The sequence below is a fragment of the Mesocricetus auratus genome, unplaced genomic scaffold, assembly GCF_017639785.1.
Source record: "Mesocricetus auratus isolate SY011 unplaced genomic scaffold, BCM_Maur_2.0 Super-Scaffold_100018, whole genome shotgun sequence".
NCBI classification, from domain to species: Eukaryota; Metazoa; Chordata; class Mammalia; order Rodentia; family Cricetidae; genus Mesocricetus; species Mesocricetus auratus.
This window is the reverse complement of record NW_024429199.1, coordinates 6,738,390-6,756,950: the sequence shown is the minus strand read 5'-3', so window position 1 is coordinate 6,756,950 and position 18,561 is coordinate 6,738,390. Positions and strand designations below refer to the sequence as shown.

Genomic DNA, 18,561 nt, shown 5'->3' with positions numbered 1-18,561 from the left:
CTCCAAGTATTCTCTCCCGAACATCAAGAATCCTTATACTGATAAATAAATGAAAAATTTTCTAGTATTTTTATTCAGCATATTTCACATTGCTAGTGGTCTATGACATGGTTGTGTGATCTTTCTTATTTTTATGTGTGAGACACAGGACAGAAGAAGGTAGCTGAGTGGTGTTAGGACCTATTCCAGGAGAGCTATTGTCAGGCAAAGTATCCTGTGCTTGCTATAGAGTGTGTACTTGTCACTTTGCTTACTACCTTTTATTTACCTGTACTTTTTGCTTCCTTTCCCACTTCGTGGCTTATTATTATTAATTTTTGGAAGTTTTTCATTCTACTTTTCTGTTAATCTTTATTAACCTCTGCTCAATTCACTCAGCAAAGACAGTAAAATTTTGGTTTTCTTGAATAGGATAACATAAACTACCACACATATTAACTTGGAAGGAATTTTATCCTTGTGTGTGCCTAATTATCTTTGCAAGCATTGCCCATGTGAAAGAAAACAGCAAAATTACCAGATGATTCCATAGGGATTTAGTAAAAATATCCCATCTTTATGTTTTATGGGATATTATAGACTTTTTTGTGAAGATGTATTTCCAAGGGACCTCATCAAACTTGGCTTAGAAATTTAGTACGAATTCAACACCCACATGTCAAAAATAAAGTTAGCAATTATCCCACTTAATTTGTTGTTTGAAAAAATAGTAAGTTACCACAATAGGAACTACAGCTGACTTCTCTGTAGTCGGAATTACCCTTTGATGCTGACTTTACAATGTCATGAAATTTTAAAGGACAACTGAGCTAAATCAGGGAGCAACAAGCCTTGGCCAAGTTTAAATTTAGTAACACTGTTAGTCCACTGAGAGTAACCTTGTCCATGGCAGATCCTGGTAGTTGTAGATTACTTGTGACCAACGTGTCCATCTCTCTGCTCTGTTTAGAGATAACCGAGCCCCACTGCCTTAAGACTGGTTGGTGGTTTCTGCTGCCCACCTCAGGAGTCTCAAAGGCCAGCTGACACCCTCAGAAACCTGACAACCTACTTTGCCATATTCTTGGAAGTCTCTCCTCCATATGTATAGAACTTTCTGGATGAGCATAAAGATGTGAAGGTAAGTGAAACTTGAGTATAACTTAATTACATCAAAAGTTAATTCTATGTTATTGGAAAGCAGACAAACTAAAAGCAATTAAATTTAAGACAAATAAGCACGTTTGTGCAACCCCCAGCTAAACTAGGAAGTAAGGGGAGCAGGATTTACAAATGCTGTAAGCCATAAAGGGGCAAGGATGTTAGGGTGCAAAGGAAGAGCAGGATCATCCAACCTCTCTCCTCACACAGCATCTCAAACAGTTGTCCTAAAATCCAATGTGTACAAGAGTACTGGCCCCTTGAAATATTCCATAGGCTTAGACTCCAGGGACTGGGATTCATTTCACCCTTGGTAGAGTTCCTATGCACACACTCTGGGGACTTTCAAAAACTCTGAAACTGGGATTAGAAGTCATTGACGTTTCATTTATAAAGTTGATGTTATCCTTGGGCTTTTATGTAGTTTCCTTTAGTCGTAAGAGTAAGTCAAGAGTGACTTCAGCACAGAAGTGATAGATTAGCATTTCCTTTTTATCTCTCCAATTTGAATTATTAATTCTCATTAATATTCTTTTTTAATTTCACTAAGATGAGCTAATTTGCATCTCCCTTTCACACAGAGAGCACCCTCTTTCGATCACTAGCTGTTACTCTGTCTGGTGTGATTCTGTAATTTATTCAGATATTTAGTGTTATTGGCTCTAGCTATACAATATCTAGGAGGCCAAAAAAAAGAATGGTAAGCGCTTTGTGGTAGTTTGAATGTATTTATCCGCCCCCCCCATAAACTCACAAGGAGTGTCACCTTGTTGGAGGAAGTGTGATCTTGTTGGAGGAGGCTGGATGACACAAACCTTTAATCCAGACCTTGAGGCTAGAGGGCACACCTTTAATCTGGGCAGCACCTTCTGTTGGAAGTGTGTCACTGTGAGGGTGGGCTTTGAGGTCTCTTCTCAAGCTTCACTCAGTGGGACAGACAGTTGATTTCCTGTTGCCTCTGAATAAAGCTGTAGCACTCTCAGCTCCAGCACCATGTCTGCCTGCATGCTGCTATGCTCCTCTTCATGATTATAATAGACTGAACCTCTGAAACTGTAAGAAAGCCACCCTAGATTAAATGTTTTCTTTTTAGAAGACGCCGTGCCAGGTGGTGGTAGCATACAACTTTAACTCAAGCACTCGGGAGGTGGAGGCAGGGAGACCTTTGTGAGTTAGAGGCCAGCCTGGTCTTCAAAGCTACACAGAGAAGTCCTGACTCGAGAAAAAAAAAAAAGAGTTCTGCCCTCATGACGTCATCACAGCAATAGAAAGCACTAAGCCACCTGTCCAGGATTGATTAGGCATTCTTACATACTGAGGGCTCCATCTTTTTTAATTTTGAAAACTCAGACTTTGATTTCATAAGAACAGATCTGTTTAGTACATTGCTCACTACTTTCATTCTTTTGCAGGCTGACCTTATAAATCATTTGATGTTTTTATGACAGGTTGTGTGTGTCTTTGGTGACTGTCACTTTATTGATTTCTGCTCTGACATTTCACTTACCAACTTGTTTTTTTTTATTATTTGTGGTTTTAAGTTTATAAAAGACTTTCTTTTTATATTCCAGCTACAGAGTGGCCCTTAGGGACACACTTAGATTTAAAGTTATGATGAGTCCCTGAAGGATTAACAGCACTGTATTCATAGTGAGGAGTGTAATTTTGTAATCAAGGCCTTTGACTGGATTTCTGTATGATTGCCATTTCCCACTCTCTGTCAGTCTCTATGCTAGTTCCCCCTCCTAGATTTCTGGTCCATAAAATCTGAAAAGGAAAAGGAGCTATCAAGAAGAAGTACATCCTTCTGACATCCTTTGTCTGTAGGCATTAACCATTGGTGTCACACATAGAAAACAGAGTGCATTTATAGCAGAAGGTGAAACAATGATTCATGAGTGATAAATAATTTACAGAACTGTGTTAACTAAAATAACAATTTCACACGCATTTGTGATTGGAGTTGCTCTCAGGATTATTCCATCTGAACATAAAGCTGGTACTACACCTCATGAAAATCCTTATATCTATAAAATATAAGTTTAGGGTTGAATGAGGTTTAAAAATATTACATAGTAGTGTTTTAGTTCTAATTTCTGTCATATTTCAGTTTCGAAAACCCACACCCACCTTGCTATGTTTCTTTCTCACTTCTCCCTCTTTATTCCTCTTTCCTTTGTCCTAGCAGAGGAGCAGGTGGAGTCAGGTCCTCAGGTGAATTCTTACTGCCATAGGCATACTTATCAGAGTTCTTAAATTACAGTCCCTAAAGAAAACTTTCCACAGTCTCAGGCCCCCGTGTGGGGTGGATCCAGAGCTCAGCAAAATAGGCAGTGAAAGGAAATGACAGAAATGCTTTGGGATCATACATCATAAGATCTGGGAGGAGGGAGGCACCCCTGAGCTCCTACAGTTTGACCCCGCCTCCCTCCAGTAAACAGCCACATGGCCCCGAAACTCACCATGTATTCTGCAATAATGTTGTTTGGGTAAGGGGGTAAGGATAGGAGCAGGAAACACCCTTCAGGATGAAGGACAAGGGGTGAAAAAGATATGGGGTATTATCTATGTGGCTGGATCTAAAACAAGAAATGTTTTCACTTGGACAGAATAATCTTTCACCTTCTAGGTCCAGAAGTGAAAACTTCAAGGTTATCTTTACTCAGGCTTGATCTGCTTGGAGCTACAGTGGTGGGAGAGTCGAGGATTACCCAAAAGGCAGCGTGCTTTAGAAGGACAGAGCCCGGAAGGACTGTCAGTGAGACTAAACATGAAGGCACGTGGGGATGTTAATGTTATTATGAGTGTGTATGATAGAGAAATCCAGGAGACATATAAAGATAATAAAACGTACTTACTGGTCTCAACATGTTGATAAGTCATTAAGTAAAGATATGCATAATCCATGTAAGTAAATACAAAGAGTTATTAAAGCATATTTTGCCAGATTTTATTGCCATAATTTTTCAGATGGGAATGCATCTGGAGATATTTGAAAGGAATAAAAATATTATTTAATCAAAATAACATTGATAGGTGCCCTCAACTGCCAGAATTATATCTGATGTTTTATTGTTTTTCCAAGCTTACAAAACCTTTTTCTAATGGGGCTATTATTATTAGCACATATTATTTTTACAGAATAGCTGGTGGCACTCTGCACATGCATGTAATACACTTTGCTCCTGCCCGGCTCTGACAGGCTCCACCCTGCCTTACTTCACATCACTGGAGTCCCCTTCCTCTTCCTAAATGGTTCCCCTTCTGTTTCTACCTTCAAAAAGCCTAGATGTAGTATGTGAGAAACATGCAATATCTGTTCTTCAGAGTGTGTTTATTTTGCTTAACATAATGGTCTCCAGGTCTGCTAAAAGATATATCCTTAATGTAAACCTTAAAATATTGTAAAGGACTAGAAACATATTTAGTTACTTGGAGAAAATGATGCTTTGGAAATGTGAAGGAGGGGCTGAAGAGATTGCTCAGTGAAAAGAGCACTGGCTGCTTTTTCTTAAGGAGATGGGTTTGATTCCCAGCGTATATGGTTATAAGCCACCATGTGGTTGCTGCGAATAGAAATCAGGACCTCTGGATGACAGAGTCAATGCTCTCAACCTCTGACCCATCTCCCCAGCCCCACTCCTAAGATTTTAAAGCAGGAAGCAAGCATTCTGCCTTTGCAGGCTCTCTGGCAACAATATCATCACAAGTCCCTTCTGAAAGAACTACTAAAAGAAACACTCCAAGCAACCAAGTAATGGCTGTAAATACAAATACAAAAGGATCGATTGTGAACACCAGATGTATTCAACTAGAGAACAAAATACAGACTGCAAATATTGGAATTACAAACTCAGACATAAATTATAATGCAATTAAAGTACAGGAATGAAATGACTCACCAAAGTTTAGAATGCAATGCAAAGTATTTTTGAATATATAGCACTATATATACCTGGTGTCTTTCTTCTCAATGCCTAGAAATTAGCAGATGTCACTTAAATTTAACAAATAAAATTATACAAGGATAAGAAGTACAGGCATGTTGAAGAGTATATGTAATGAGCACTCTTTCCCACCAACCTGGTCCCACAGCCACATCAGCCCCAAAAGAATACATGGACACTATATTACTTACAATACTGCTGGCCGTTAACTAGGGCATCTTATTGGCTAGCTCTGTCTTTATTATTAACTCATAATTGCTAAACTATGCATTTCTACATGGTCTTATCTTACCGAAGAACTCCTGACTCACATCTTCTCATCCCAGGATCACATGGTCACTGCTTTTCCTATGTCTCCCAGAATCCTCCTCATCTCCTAGACCTGCCTATCTTACTGTCCTACTGGCCAACAGTGTTTTATTCATCAACTAATAAGATAAACACATACATAATGACAACTCCATCAAGTATATGAAGATACCAAGTAGTTTCGGGGCTGAAAATGTTGGTTTGTGCAAATAACACCAGTACTTAGGAGGTGAAAACAAGAGAAGCTACAAGTGGGGGTTCAAGGCCATCCTACCCTTCCTGATATCCTGTCTCTAAAGAAATAAAAGAGAGATAGAAAGAAAGCAAGAAGAAAGTAATGATTATTATTTACTAATACCTAGAAATAATGGGAGAAAGCAAAAAATATACACTACTTTCCCCAACTACTCATAAGGGAATAACAAACACACTCACAAGAGATAGAGGTTAATATATGAAGTTAAAAGCATCACACATTGCTAAATGATTTTTTCGGAACAGGGTTTCTTTGTGCAGCCCTAGCTGTCCTGAAACTCACTCTGTAGACTAAGCTGTCCTCAAACTCATGCATCCACCTTCCTCTGCCTCTCAAGTGCTGGGATTAAAGGTGTGCACCACCATGCCCATCATGCTAAGTGATTCTCAAAGCTGCACATATTCCACAAGAAAAACAGACATTTCAAAATCTTAAAGAAGTTACATTTGTCTTCTATATCAGTAAATGTCAAAAATACACTTATTTTATTTATTTAAAACAAAGTATTTTGAAAATTATGCCACAGTGCAAAACACAGTTGTAGACATATTTATGCAAGGGTCCAACCTATAGCAAGTTACTTTTAAAAGGTGAAAGTAAAAACATAGGCAAAGATTGTGAAACCTAAACATATATGAGTTCAAAATCTTAGTATCAGAAAAAACTGAAATGCAAGTCCCCAAAGTATTAACCAAGACAATGCAGGACTAATGAAGGCTGACAGGTGACATTCAGAACAGAAGTATAAAATCATTAACAACTAGAATTTGATTAAGGACCCAAAGCATTTGCCCAGCAAATGAGCTTAACGTCCAAGAAGTAGAAAGTCCAGTCAGTAAATTAAGTATAAGAATCCATTGTCTTCATTAAAGAATTTGAATTTAAATATAAATCTAAGACAAAGGATTTCTCCCTTCACAAAATAACTATTAAAATTACCTATTAAGCAAGAAGTGAGCACTTACCTAAGCATAATTTATTCTTCACTGTTGCATAAAGAGGTCACAAACCACTTCTCTTTTGCAAGGGAGAGATAGTACACTTCCATAAGGCTGTGGGCAAACTCATAAGATTTACTGGATTTGAAGCACAGTGGAATGTTCAAATTCCCACCAGTCCAAACAGGCATTCTTACCAGCAGGGCACAATTTCAGACTTTTGCAGTCAAGAGGTTTCTGCTGAGCAAAAATTCTCATTCAATTTAGGAAAGCAATATGATAATAATTTTCCTATCCTCTGCACAGCAGGCCTCTTCCCTTCACTTGCAGACCCCTCAAAGAAACAGCTGGGTGGCAGCAAGTCCAGGTAGCACATCTTTCCAACACGGGCCCATTAATTCAACTTACTTATAATACAAAGCTGCTTAGCTTTGCCAGTGAGATGGAATCCAGTCAATTGCTGCTCAAACGTAGTAATAAATGTAATGTGGTTATAGCAGCAATCGTTGCAGAGATTGGAAATTTCAAGGAAGCTGTCCTGAAGCAATGGAAAGAATAACATGTGTGTTGGTGTGTGAAACTCCTGTTAAAATGAAAATACTCAAAAGTGAAAACTTAACACGTTGCTCTTAATGCTGTGTAAGTTCGATGAAACATGCCATGAAATTATTCTGCTTTGTAGTGATGTCCTTTCTAGACTGCAAGTCTCTAAATTACATGACTTTTGATGATTCATCTTTTTTCCAATTCTTATTTGTATGTGTGTACATGTATTCATGTGTATGTATACATGTGTGCGTTCATGCATGTGAAAGCCTGAAGACAGCCTTGGGTGCCATCCTCAGAAATGTTACTTGCCTGCATTGAAACAACATGCTCACTTGTCCAGAGCTAGTCAGCTCTTAGAGTGGCCAGCCAATGAGCCCCTGGGAGCCACCAGTCTCTGGTCCTGGAATTGGGATTACAGACACAAGCAGCACACCTGGTGTTTCTAGGAGGGTAGTGGAGGTTGAACTCACATCTGTATGGCCTCAGGGCCAGCACTTTGCCAACTGAACCATCTCACATGGTTCTATTTAGTTTTCTAAATGCTAGACCTCAACTTTACAGAACAAGAAAGATCTATTGTCTGGCCCTGCTATAGTAAGCATATCTGAATATCACTTAAGCCATGAAGCTCCCTACAGAGAGTCTGGTTTTACTCTTAAGTGAATACTTGGTTTTGAATCCTGAGAGTCAAACACAGGACTTTTACATACCAGGCAAACATCTGAACACTGAGTTACATCCTTACCCAAAATATGCAGATTCTCGACAGTGGTATGAGTCTGGCCCAAATGAAATGATGAGACTATGCCTAGGGCAACATCATGCAGCCACAGGCCATCTAGCATCGTGGTCTCACTGTCTTCCGCTGCTTGCTCTTTTTCCACACTTGGAACACGTTGGCACTGTGCCATGACAGCGACATTTTCCTGGTGTCAGACCAGCATGGTGACGATTAAATTTTTATTTCTTTATTTTATTTGTATTTATTTATTTATTTATTTATTTATATTCTCTCTGCCCATGCACTCTGTGTGTGTGTGTGTGTGTGTGTGTGTGTGTATCAGAATATACATGTGGACATGTGAAGGTCAGAGGGCAACTTTTGGGAGCCTATTCTCTGCTACATGTGGGAAATTGTGATCAAACTCAAGTCATGAGGGGCAGCAAACACCTTTACCCAATGAACCATCTCACCAGGTTCATTTTTACCATCAAAGCTCATTTTTTGTTTGTTTCAAGTCAGTGTCTCAGGAAGACTCATTCTAATTTTCCTGCCTCTATCTGCCTGATATGCCTGTCTGCTCTTGTATAAGAGAAATATACATTGGTCATGCATATTTTTTGGTAATTTTAGCTAAGATCCATACCTGGGTACATGATAATTACATGAGCACTTCATTTCTTCAACAAATAAAGTAACAATAGTGAATAACGGGAGAGTGCTAGGCTGTTCTAGGACCCAAGAAGCATGACTGAAGCAAACTAACAAATACCGCAGTTCTCAGGGCACTCTGTTGGGTAATGGCAGATACTGAAAAGCCACCACAAGAAAATAAATCATGTGGTATCTAGAGAAAATGTAAGATAAAGAAAGTGTAGACAAAGAGACCAGATAAATGGGGACTAAGGTGACAGGAAGTGGAGAGTTGGCTCGAGGATCAAGGTGACAGGAAGTCAGGAGAGGGCTCAAGGCTGGTGTTGGTGACAGCTCTCCTGGCAGATGCTTTTCCATGTCCTGTCTGATGTTCCTGAAGTTAAAATGGAGTCAGTTCAGAAGTCAGCAATTGTTGCCAACATTTGCTGATCCTTGTGTATTAATTTGTACATTTGAGATTCTCACAGTATAGTTCCCCTAAGTTAGAGCAAACACCTGCATGTACTTACTAGGATTAGGTTCAGTCTCCTTTACTTTTATTACAATTTGTCAATGAACCGGTGTTATCTATATGATACTATGGACTTCCAGATGGTCAACAAATGAAGAAGATTAAATTTAAATGTATTTGCTCCTTCTTATACATTATAACTCACATACTAATTTAAAAATCTTCATAGTATTTATATAACTATAATCCAAGCCAGTGATGTTAAGCAAATCACAAATAAAAAAATTGTTGAAATGACAGGTACCAGTATGTTAATTTTTAGAGTAAACTTGAGTTTCGAAAGTTCCTGTTCAAAGAACCACTGGATAAAATTCTCACTCAGTTCTCAGGAAAAAATGATAACCAAGCCTAAATTTGAATACATATTAAAAGCCAGCCATCTCTAATTTAGTTCACTTTGTGGTACTTACTGCTTTAAGAATTCTTTCATGTTGATTATCAAGTCAGAGCTGTGGCATTGCTGCCTGTTTGAGTTGAAAGAGAGCCTGGAAATTCAAGTCCAATTATCTTTATTTTACAGGTGTGAAAAACAAGTCCCAGGGAAAGTATTTTGTGCAGATTCAATGGTGTATGCAGGTCCAGGAAACTGGTTAGTAATAGAGTGGAGACAGAAATTAGCTCTTGTAAATATCAATTCCATCTCCTTCTCAGTACATTGCTCTGACTGGGATTCGACTGCTTTTTTCACCAGAATTTTATTTCCCATATAAATAAAGAACATTAACCATATGTTGAAATTTCAGAGAGACCTGGTGGGTGGATGTTCTAAAGGCCCAGACCACACCCCAAATATTATTAACTGCTTCAATTGTGCTAAATAGTTGTTTCTTTTTCATGGGGATTATCATTCTTAGAAGCCATGAAAGGACTTGCATATTAACCAATACATCTGATATCAATGAAATACAACTGCCTTGTTTTTCAATTAACTGTGGAAGGAAAAATTGTTAGTAAAATGCTGAGTTTAGAAAGCAACTTGAATGACATCTGTGATGAGAAAACTCAGAGTGCTCAGGAAATACTGTAGAGTCACATGAAAGCTCTCCTTAGAGGACAAAATTACAGAATTCTCTGGAAAATCATTTCATTAGATCTAATAGAGCAGAGGAGTATATATTCAAAATACAAAGAAAAGTATAACAATACTGCCAGATGAACTAAGGGAGTTTCATGTGCAAAAAAATTAAACAATTTATTTCAAAGATGGTTTTCCGTTTAAGCATTATACTACGTCTTAAAACAGTGTAAATTCTGTTCTGGTAAATGGATTCTATGTTTCCATGGAATGAAGGTTACAACCCTGGCTTTATCTAGCAGGAGAAATTCAGGCTTCTGGTTGTACAGAGCAAAATTTTCATGCATATTTCTAGGCATTCCCTTTATTAAAGTAATGTCATTTAAATTTGAAATACAGGAAGAAGTAGGAGTGATTTAGGTGTATTGTTTGCAGTGAGTGACGATGACTGTTCCAGGGAGCAGTTTAGAGGGACATCTGAGTACTCTGGGAGCTTACATGGTTTTATCTGACAGAGAGAGCACACACACCTTTTTTCCTTCACTGAGCACCTGCCCTTCTTACTAGACCATGAGACTAAGACACTGAAAAACAGGGGCTTCTGTCCATCACTGTGTCCATGATGTTATTCAAACAATGTCTTCTATCAACAAGTTAATAGAAAATTATCATTTAACATCATCTGCTATAAAAACAATTGGAAAATACATGTGGTTCTTAGTGTGGTGGCTACCTGCATCCTAGCAGTAGGTGCTTAGATTAATCATTATTTTCAATAATAACAAAAATTAACTTAAGGACAAAACTACAGTATTTCCAATGAGTAATAGATGAAAACCTTTTAAAATAACCAATTTTTGCTTACTTTTGGTTTGGTGGGATCACATTGTTTGTAGCCCTCAGTAATGTCACCTAGCATCTCTCTCTTCCCTTATAGATATAAATGTAATTTAGATTTTTTTGCATTTTTTTCCAAAATGGACTTTTTTCCATCTTTAATCATTTGTGGACAAATTGTCCTCCAGCCTACATGGGTTTTGTGGGCAAATGTCTCTTCTCTCTAAAGCCATATACTAGCAGCCACAGCTTGCCTCTTGGGCTGAGTAAAACCCAATACACCTTTGCTTCTCATTGTCTTTCCACACATTGTGTAAATAGGAAGGAATAAAATAATGTGGTGGGAAGTATGGCTTGACAGACAGTATAATATAATATAATATCCAAATACTTATGAGGTAGCAATAGTGCCTTGGGGCACCACATTTATTGAGAATAAGTATTTGCATTTATACCTTTTTGTGTATAGCTTAGACTTGAATAATAAATCATTCACCGTGGAAAGTAGAATTTTTTTAAACAATCTACTTACTGCTTGAAGGCTAACAAAGAACCAAATGTAATTTAAGCCTTTGGGGGGAAATACAGCATGGATGCATAAAAAGTCAAATTATGCAAGTGCTAATCACAAAGAGAAATTTCTATATGGATTAACACAGGCATTATGCGACCTACATTTTCTGTGTGAATATGTCAATGCTAGCACAGGCTTTGAATAAAGAACTACAGATATAAATTAATAAATACCTTTTAACTCGTATGCTTTGATAGTGAGAATATGTGTTTGAGGCTTTGGACAAAGGAATAATAGGTATTTTATTCTTGACAGATTAAACAATCTGACTCTCTGGTAGGGCCTCATCGGGGAATTTCATCCCCCCCTTCTCTCAGCTGTTTCGTGCCCAGCTTATCAAGGATCATGTCTTCCCATCAGAACTGCATTCCTACAGCTGGACCAAGTTCTGCATCAACCAGGTTTGCTTCTTTTCTGACACAAGTATTATTTTTAAAATTGAGCCCCTGAAGAAAAGCATTCCTGCCAGTCCATGTTTGGGTAGTTATCAAACACAATTGTCAAGAAAATGGGAATCCAGCCATTGTTCATGGAATGAACAGGAAATATTCTTTTTATATGGTTTGGACTTTGACATAAGAAACACCACTTACAGGAACCAAAATGTTGATGTACTAAGCTTAGTTTTTAGGTAACTTGTTTATTTTTTATGTGTATTAGTGTATAGTTATTAGCACCTCATTTTTGTTCCTAAAAGGAGGATAATTTATCAGTTGCCTGCAGGTATTTCTGTGTGTGGATGTCAGATCCCCTGGAACTGGAGATATAGACAGCTGTGAGCTGTCATGTTGGTGCTGGGGATTGAATCCAGGTCTTCTGGAAGAGCAGCCAGTGCTCTTAACTATTCATCCATCTCTCCAGCCACATTAACTTTTTTTTTGAAATATGCAGAAGGTAACTTGTATAGTTAGGCAAACTCTTAACTCATTGCCATACAGGATGATTAAGGGGAAGAAGTCCTGCTCTATTCCAGATTGCTTCTCCAAGTGTATGCTTAGATTTCCTGGTAATACACAAGATAGCGTGGAATAACAACTGAGAGTATAAAATTTGGGTTCGGAATGACTGAATTCACACACTTAATTCTTCTTACTAGCTATATAACTTTTTACAATTTCAATTGCTAAGTCAGTTTTCCTCCTCCACAAAAAGGCAGTAACTATTGCCAACCTTATAGACCATTGGGATTAAATGGTCTTTCATGTAAACAAAGTGTATTGCAAGGCTCAACAGATAGAGACTACCTTAATTTCCACTACTCAAAACTGAAATCTTGCCATGTGACATAAAATATTAACTGGTCCTTCATTTGTGGTTTCCATTAACTACAAGAAGTATATAAATCGCCTTTAATCTCAGCACTTGGGAGGCAGAAGCAGGCGGATCTCCGTTGAGTTCGAGGCCAGGCTGGACTGACAGCCTCCAAAACAATACAGAGAAAACCTGTCTCGTAAAACCAAAAAAAAAAAGTATATAAGTATATAGAGGGTGAAATTTTTCAAATGCTGTTGTTTAATAAAGAACATTTTGAGTTTCAGGTGAATGGTGCTTAAACCTACAGCTTTGGGAAAGGATGGAAATGGCAGCTTAATGGTCTTGTCAGCATAAACACAGAACAGGCTTGGCATGGTGCGTAAATGTGTGCATATGGGCATGGTTGGCAAGGCTTTTGAGATGAAATGAAACCCTTCCAACATGTTGTTTCATCAAAGCATTGCTTGGTAATAGTTGCATCTAACTGCATAGTGGTTGGCTTTCTAGTTAGAGCATTAGTGAGTGGAGGATGGAGCCAACCACAATGGCAGGTCGCTGGAGGCTGCGTCCCTCTAAACTGTTGAACAGCTGGAGTCAATGAATCATGCTGAGTTGACAACCGTCAGCTGTCCATCAGTTTATAATCATGAGATGAGCTCTGTGGACCAGAAGCTACAGTGCACAGCACCCAGAGAAGTGCAAGTGGGCAAAGGCCCAAACTTCCCTCTACCTGACACAGCTCTGAGAACCATCACTGATGAGGCAGCCATGGAACCTCTGTCTAAAACCTTGCCAATTCCCCATGCTAATGTGTGTGTTTTAGGAGCACTATACCCCATTTTCATTTCTAAAAGGAGGATGAGTCTTCCTTTCTTCCTCCCTCCTTCCTTCCCTTCCTTCCTCCTTTCCTTTCTTTTTAATTTCTATTTCCTCAAGTTTTCTGGATCATACTAAAAAGCTTATCAGGAACCATTTTAGCTGAATAAACTAGTTTACCTCTAAACATTAACCCCATTCCCTCGTTTATTCTTGTCAACTCCCAGTAGATAAAAAGGCAAGAGACAGGAGATGATCAGACATATGTGTAACTGTGTACCTGCAATTGTGTGAACTGATGGATATGTAGAGCTGTCTTAGCGAGACTAAAGCTATCATTAGAATGCCTGTACACGAACAGCAATGAAGATTTTTTGCACTACATGAGGCCTTTAGAGCATTACAAAGTTGATATTCTGTATCTGAACTGAAGGGGTTTGCCTATGATTTGCTGGTCTTATTTACGCACTGTTGCATTGGGCTTTACCAGATCACTGTGAGGAGACTGTTACAAGTTAACAAGTCACACACACAGCTGCATGTATGATTTAATTTACTTCAAGGTCTAGCCGGTGCATTCGGCTTTATTTGTTAACCATGCAGAACATTATTTATTAATGAGTTGTTCATGCTTTATTAACCCTAATGTCAAAACACCTCTGTGGGACCCTACTCTCTAGTCTTTCTTTGCAGTAAAGCATCCCAAAGAAAATAGAGCATTATGTATCCACGCTCCAGTTAAAACACATGAATCAGTTCAATTGTTCTCATCCCATCCACAGACACTTCACAATTCTTGTGGAAGATCTCAGTCTAATGATGCATGGGTTTCATATTGAGAAGCATCCTCCTCTGGGTCCCTTCTAACCATACCAAAACTTCCGGGGCCTCAAAAGATGAATTTTACTCTTCACAGGCCACAGCTAGTAAACGGAGGAGGAAAAAGACACACACTGACTTTAGAACAGGCAGGAGGAGGAGGTGTAGGTCTAGGCGGATAAAAGTGACTTGAGGTTTCTGTCAAAGTGAAATGGAGCCATAAAGAGGATGGGCACAATTCTGAAATATGCTGGGACTTGGCAATAGAAGGTAGTGACTAACAAAGGGCAGCTAGTGGGTGTGATATGATGAGAAGAGCGTGGTCCTGTCGGCAAAGTGTTTTCCTGGCTGCAACAGAACCAGAAAGGCCATGATGGCAGGACCTATCAAAACCCAGACAGGGACTATTTTTGGTAGGTGAATGCTTGCATCATGGTTTAAAGTATCATGACACTGCTATCAGTCATCTGTGTGAGGACTATAGACTAGAACCAGCTGGATACTAGTTAAATGTGTTATAGGAGTTTAAATTTGACCTCAGAACAGAAAGAGTACTTTCTGCAAAAAACAATGAAATCTAAATAAGCTTCTGTTTGCTTAATAGTATGATTCATTTTGATCCTTGTGTTGTGGGTATGTAAGCAGTTAACTTTAGAAGAATAGGCTGGCAAAACCAGAGACAGCTGATCTGAACAGGGGAGAGCTCTTGGACACCAGACCGACAGCGGGGAGGCCAGCATGGGACTGATCTGGACTCCCCCCCAAATGTGAGTGTCAGTGAGGAGGCCTGGGCAACCTATAGGGCCCTGAGCAGTGAATCAGTGTTTATCCCTGGAATACAAACAGACACCTGTGTCCATAGCACAAAGAGGGATGATCTCTCAGCCTGGTCTCTTAGGGGAGTGCCTGGACCCTACACTGAGTGAAATGACAGACTCTAGATATCCCCTATGTGGAAGGAATTGGCAATAGGGTGGGAGGCTGGGGGGGGGATGGGGGGTGCGGGAGGAGGGTAGGGAGAGGGAACTGGGATTGACATGTAAAACAAGCTATTTAAAATTAAAATTAAAAAAAAACATTAGAAATTTGCTACAGAGTAGGTATGATGAGAACTCTGTAACTTTTGTGTAACCCCAAGTTTATTTTAGTTAAAAGTTGTTAAGTGTTATTGGAAGGTACAAATGGATATCTTTAGCTGTCCTGAGAAAGAATAAAATTACTCCAGTTGAAAAAAAAAAAGTGAAGCTTCCCAGGAGGATGGCAAGATACACAAGAGTAAATGGAAATCAAGAGAGTGGAGACAGGAAAATGGAAAAGAAAGGTTCACAATGCAGTTCATAGGCTAAAGGAGGGGTGGGGATCTTGGATTCTGGAAGATAAGAATGCTTGATTTGCTAGAGTTCAAAATGTGAACCAAGGCTGTGAGTGGAGGACTAAGAAATGCTGTGTTTTTTTTAATAGGGATAAATTTGTGTGAGAGAATTTTGAATGTTAAGTGGGGAGTTTGGCATACCTCTTCTCTGCCTGCAGTAGATGGGGAGGGCTGTTATTTAAATTCTGTTGATATATCTGGGAGTGTGCAGGGGGAAATGTCTCAAATTAGAATATTGTTCAGGAAAAGCAGGAAGATGCTGCCAATGCTTTACTCTAAGGGTCAGAAAACTCATGCCTGGAAAGAAAGCTGAGCAGAAGCATGAACCCAACCACAGACACTAAGCAGCAGATTGAGAGCTAGAGGTGGAAAACCAGACAGTGAACTGTGACTTAATTACCTCCATTTGAATTTTCAGGTAGCAACAAAATGAAGAGAGATTTCTTTGATGAAATGGCAAAAGTAAACAAGTCTAAGTTAGCTAGAGATTATTCTGCAGTTAAATCTTGAAAAATAATCTCTCGCTATAAAGGCCCACATATCTAATTAATACTAGGAGGAAGTAAAAAGCTCCCTGCCTTTTCTTTCTCTCCCAGGATTTACAGGTTGCAAATGTGGATATCATGGTTTTAGACTTTAATTGAAGAGTAGTAAAATAAAGCTGTTCTTTTCCCCTTGGAAACAGCAAAAGAAAAGATTAGAAAAAAAATTCATCACCACCACCACATAGTCTCATGTCTCCTAACTAAATGGCAGTCTCTCTCCATGTTGAACCACAGCAGAGCTTTGAACCTTCCACCTCACCATCACATAGTGTTCCAAAGGCCAACCCAGATTGACAGATGAGTTCCTGCATCCTCACAGGGACACTCACTGTCATCATATGCATACTACTCCCAGCTGGTGACTGCTAAGAGGCATGGTTACAAATAAACAGCTTACCTTTTGTCAAGCAAGGTCTCTATGAATGAAAGCCCTCTGGTCTAGGGTCTAGGAGATGCCATTACAGATCCCCCATGCTTTAAGCAGTGTCCTCTGGTTGCCATTGCTCACACAGTCACTGCAAACCACAGAACATCAGTACATCTTTCTATGGGACTTCCTGTAAAGCTGAAAAGCACTCTTCAGCACACAGCATTGCACGTGTCACTTGAGGACACTTTTTCACAGTCATTATGTTCCAGCAATTAGCAGTTACCTTGTATGATCTTTCTGCTATTCCAAAGCCTTGAGCATTTGGTCTATTTTGAATTCTATTGGAATCTGCAAGCATAGTCTGTGATGCCAAGTATTCCACACCACCACAGCATCAAAAATGGAAACCATTTTTGGTCTGTCTGTGTAACCCAGGAATCTATTAATGAAAACTGATTTTAGTACTTTTTCTTTATATAAAGTTAAACATATGTCTTGGTAAATGTTATCTTTATTTTTAACATAATATGAAATAAGTTTAAGTAAGATATTTGTAGGATTCAAAAATTTCATAAGTTACTAGAAAGAAAACTCATTTGTAAAGCCATCATATGTATTTAATGTATAGGTGATTTTATTACCGACAGGTGCTATTTTACAAAAGTGTTTTGATGATGATGATGTTGTGATGATGATGACAAGTTTTATGAGTGAATCTTGGGAACAAGTATCTCCATGTAAATCAGGCATCCATCTTCCCTGGAATGAGAAATCAGTCACATGATGAAAATTCAGACACATCTTGATTAGCTGTTACAACCCCTAGGCCATATGAGGGAAAATGAAATAGTGACGAACCTCAAGTCCCATTGTCCACTGAAAACAAAAAAGCAAAGATTCTATAGCTAAATTAAAACTGTGTCAAACTGCCTTCTGAGACCAGACAAATGCTACTCTCTGTTTTAATCAGAGAAATCCTCTTTCCAGTGAACAGTGCTGAATCCAGAGACTTGGGGCTACACAGCATGCTGAGGATAGGTGACAGACAAGGGCGACCCTAAACAAGATATATATGCCATCTCCCTCTAAGCTCAGAGAGTGTTGTGGAACATAAGGTAGAAAGACTGTCGGAACCAGAAGGTAGAGAAAAGACTGTGAAATGCTGTTACCTGGATAAGACACAGCCATCATTAACACAAACTCACAACAGCTGTAATTGCCTAAATGCCAAACTCTGCACAAGAACAGACTTAGTGACTGTCCAATATGGGTGGAGAAGGCGCTCAGTGGGCTCTGTCCCTCATTGCTGTTCTGTTTGCTTCTGATAAATTTAAGAAGAGGAACAACATTGACTTCGGTTGTACAGTGACTGATGACTCCCTCATGTTCCAGTGGACATTTACAATCACATGCTCACAGAGACAGCCCTGGTTAAGGCAAACGGGTCGCAAAACAAAACTCAGAGTCATACTTGGGAAAGAGATTGTTAGTGATAATAGGTAGGACTGATAGTGATGAGAAGGAAATAAGAGAATCTAGGGAGGAAACACTAATCATAAAAATTGTTGAAGAACAAAATTAATCAATAATTTTTAAGGGAGGGGGCATTGGGAACTTGAAACCAGTCCTGTGGATGATACTAAGCATGATCTTAATTCAGTGTGAGGTGGAGACGTGATGTATTTGCCAAAATCTTATAATAATGTCACTTTATATTTGTGAAAAGAGTATATTAAGAACAAAGAGCACATTAGCCTGTCTTACTCTCAGCTGGCCATACGGGAGCCGTGCCTCAAATAGCACATTACAAAAGAAAAAGTTACAGCTAGCTGAGACAGACATAAAATGTGCTCAGAGTACACAGGCCTGTAAAAGGGCATGGTGTATACTGAAGGGAAGTGGGACTGTTTAGCTTGAAGAAAGCATGGCATAGT

The 18,561-nt window shown here is 39.0% G+C and overlaps 1 protein-coding gene across 4 annotated transcripts in view; it reads left to right on the top strand.

Moving 5' to 3' along the window:
* Hs3st5 (heparan sulfate-glucosamine 3-sulfotransferase 5) overlaps positions 1-18,561 on the top strand; it is a 256,960-nt gene that overhangs the window by 98,570 nt on the left and 139,829 nt on the right. For 2 of the 4 annotated variants that reach the window (XM_040728248.1, XM_040728246.1), the window contains exon 2: positions 950-1,120. The exons of 1 other annotated variant lie outside the window; for it this stretch is intronic. The gene's annotated coding sequence lies outside the window, so the exon portion shown is untranslated. Of the gene's footprint in view, positions 1-949; positions 1,121-11,706; positions 11,853-18,561 lie in introns of all 4 variants that reach the window. One more of the 4 variants, XM_040728247.1, reaches the window with a different exon arrangement.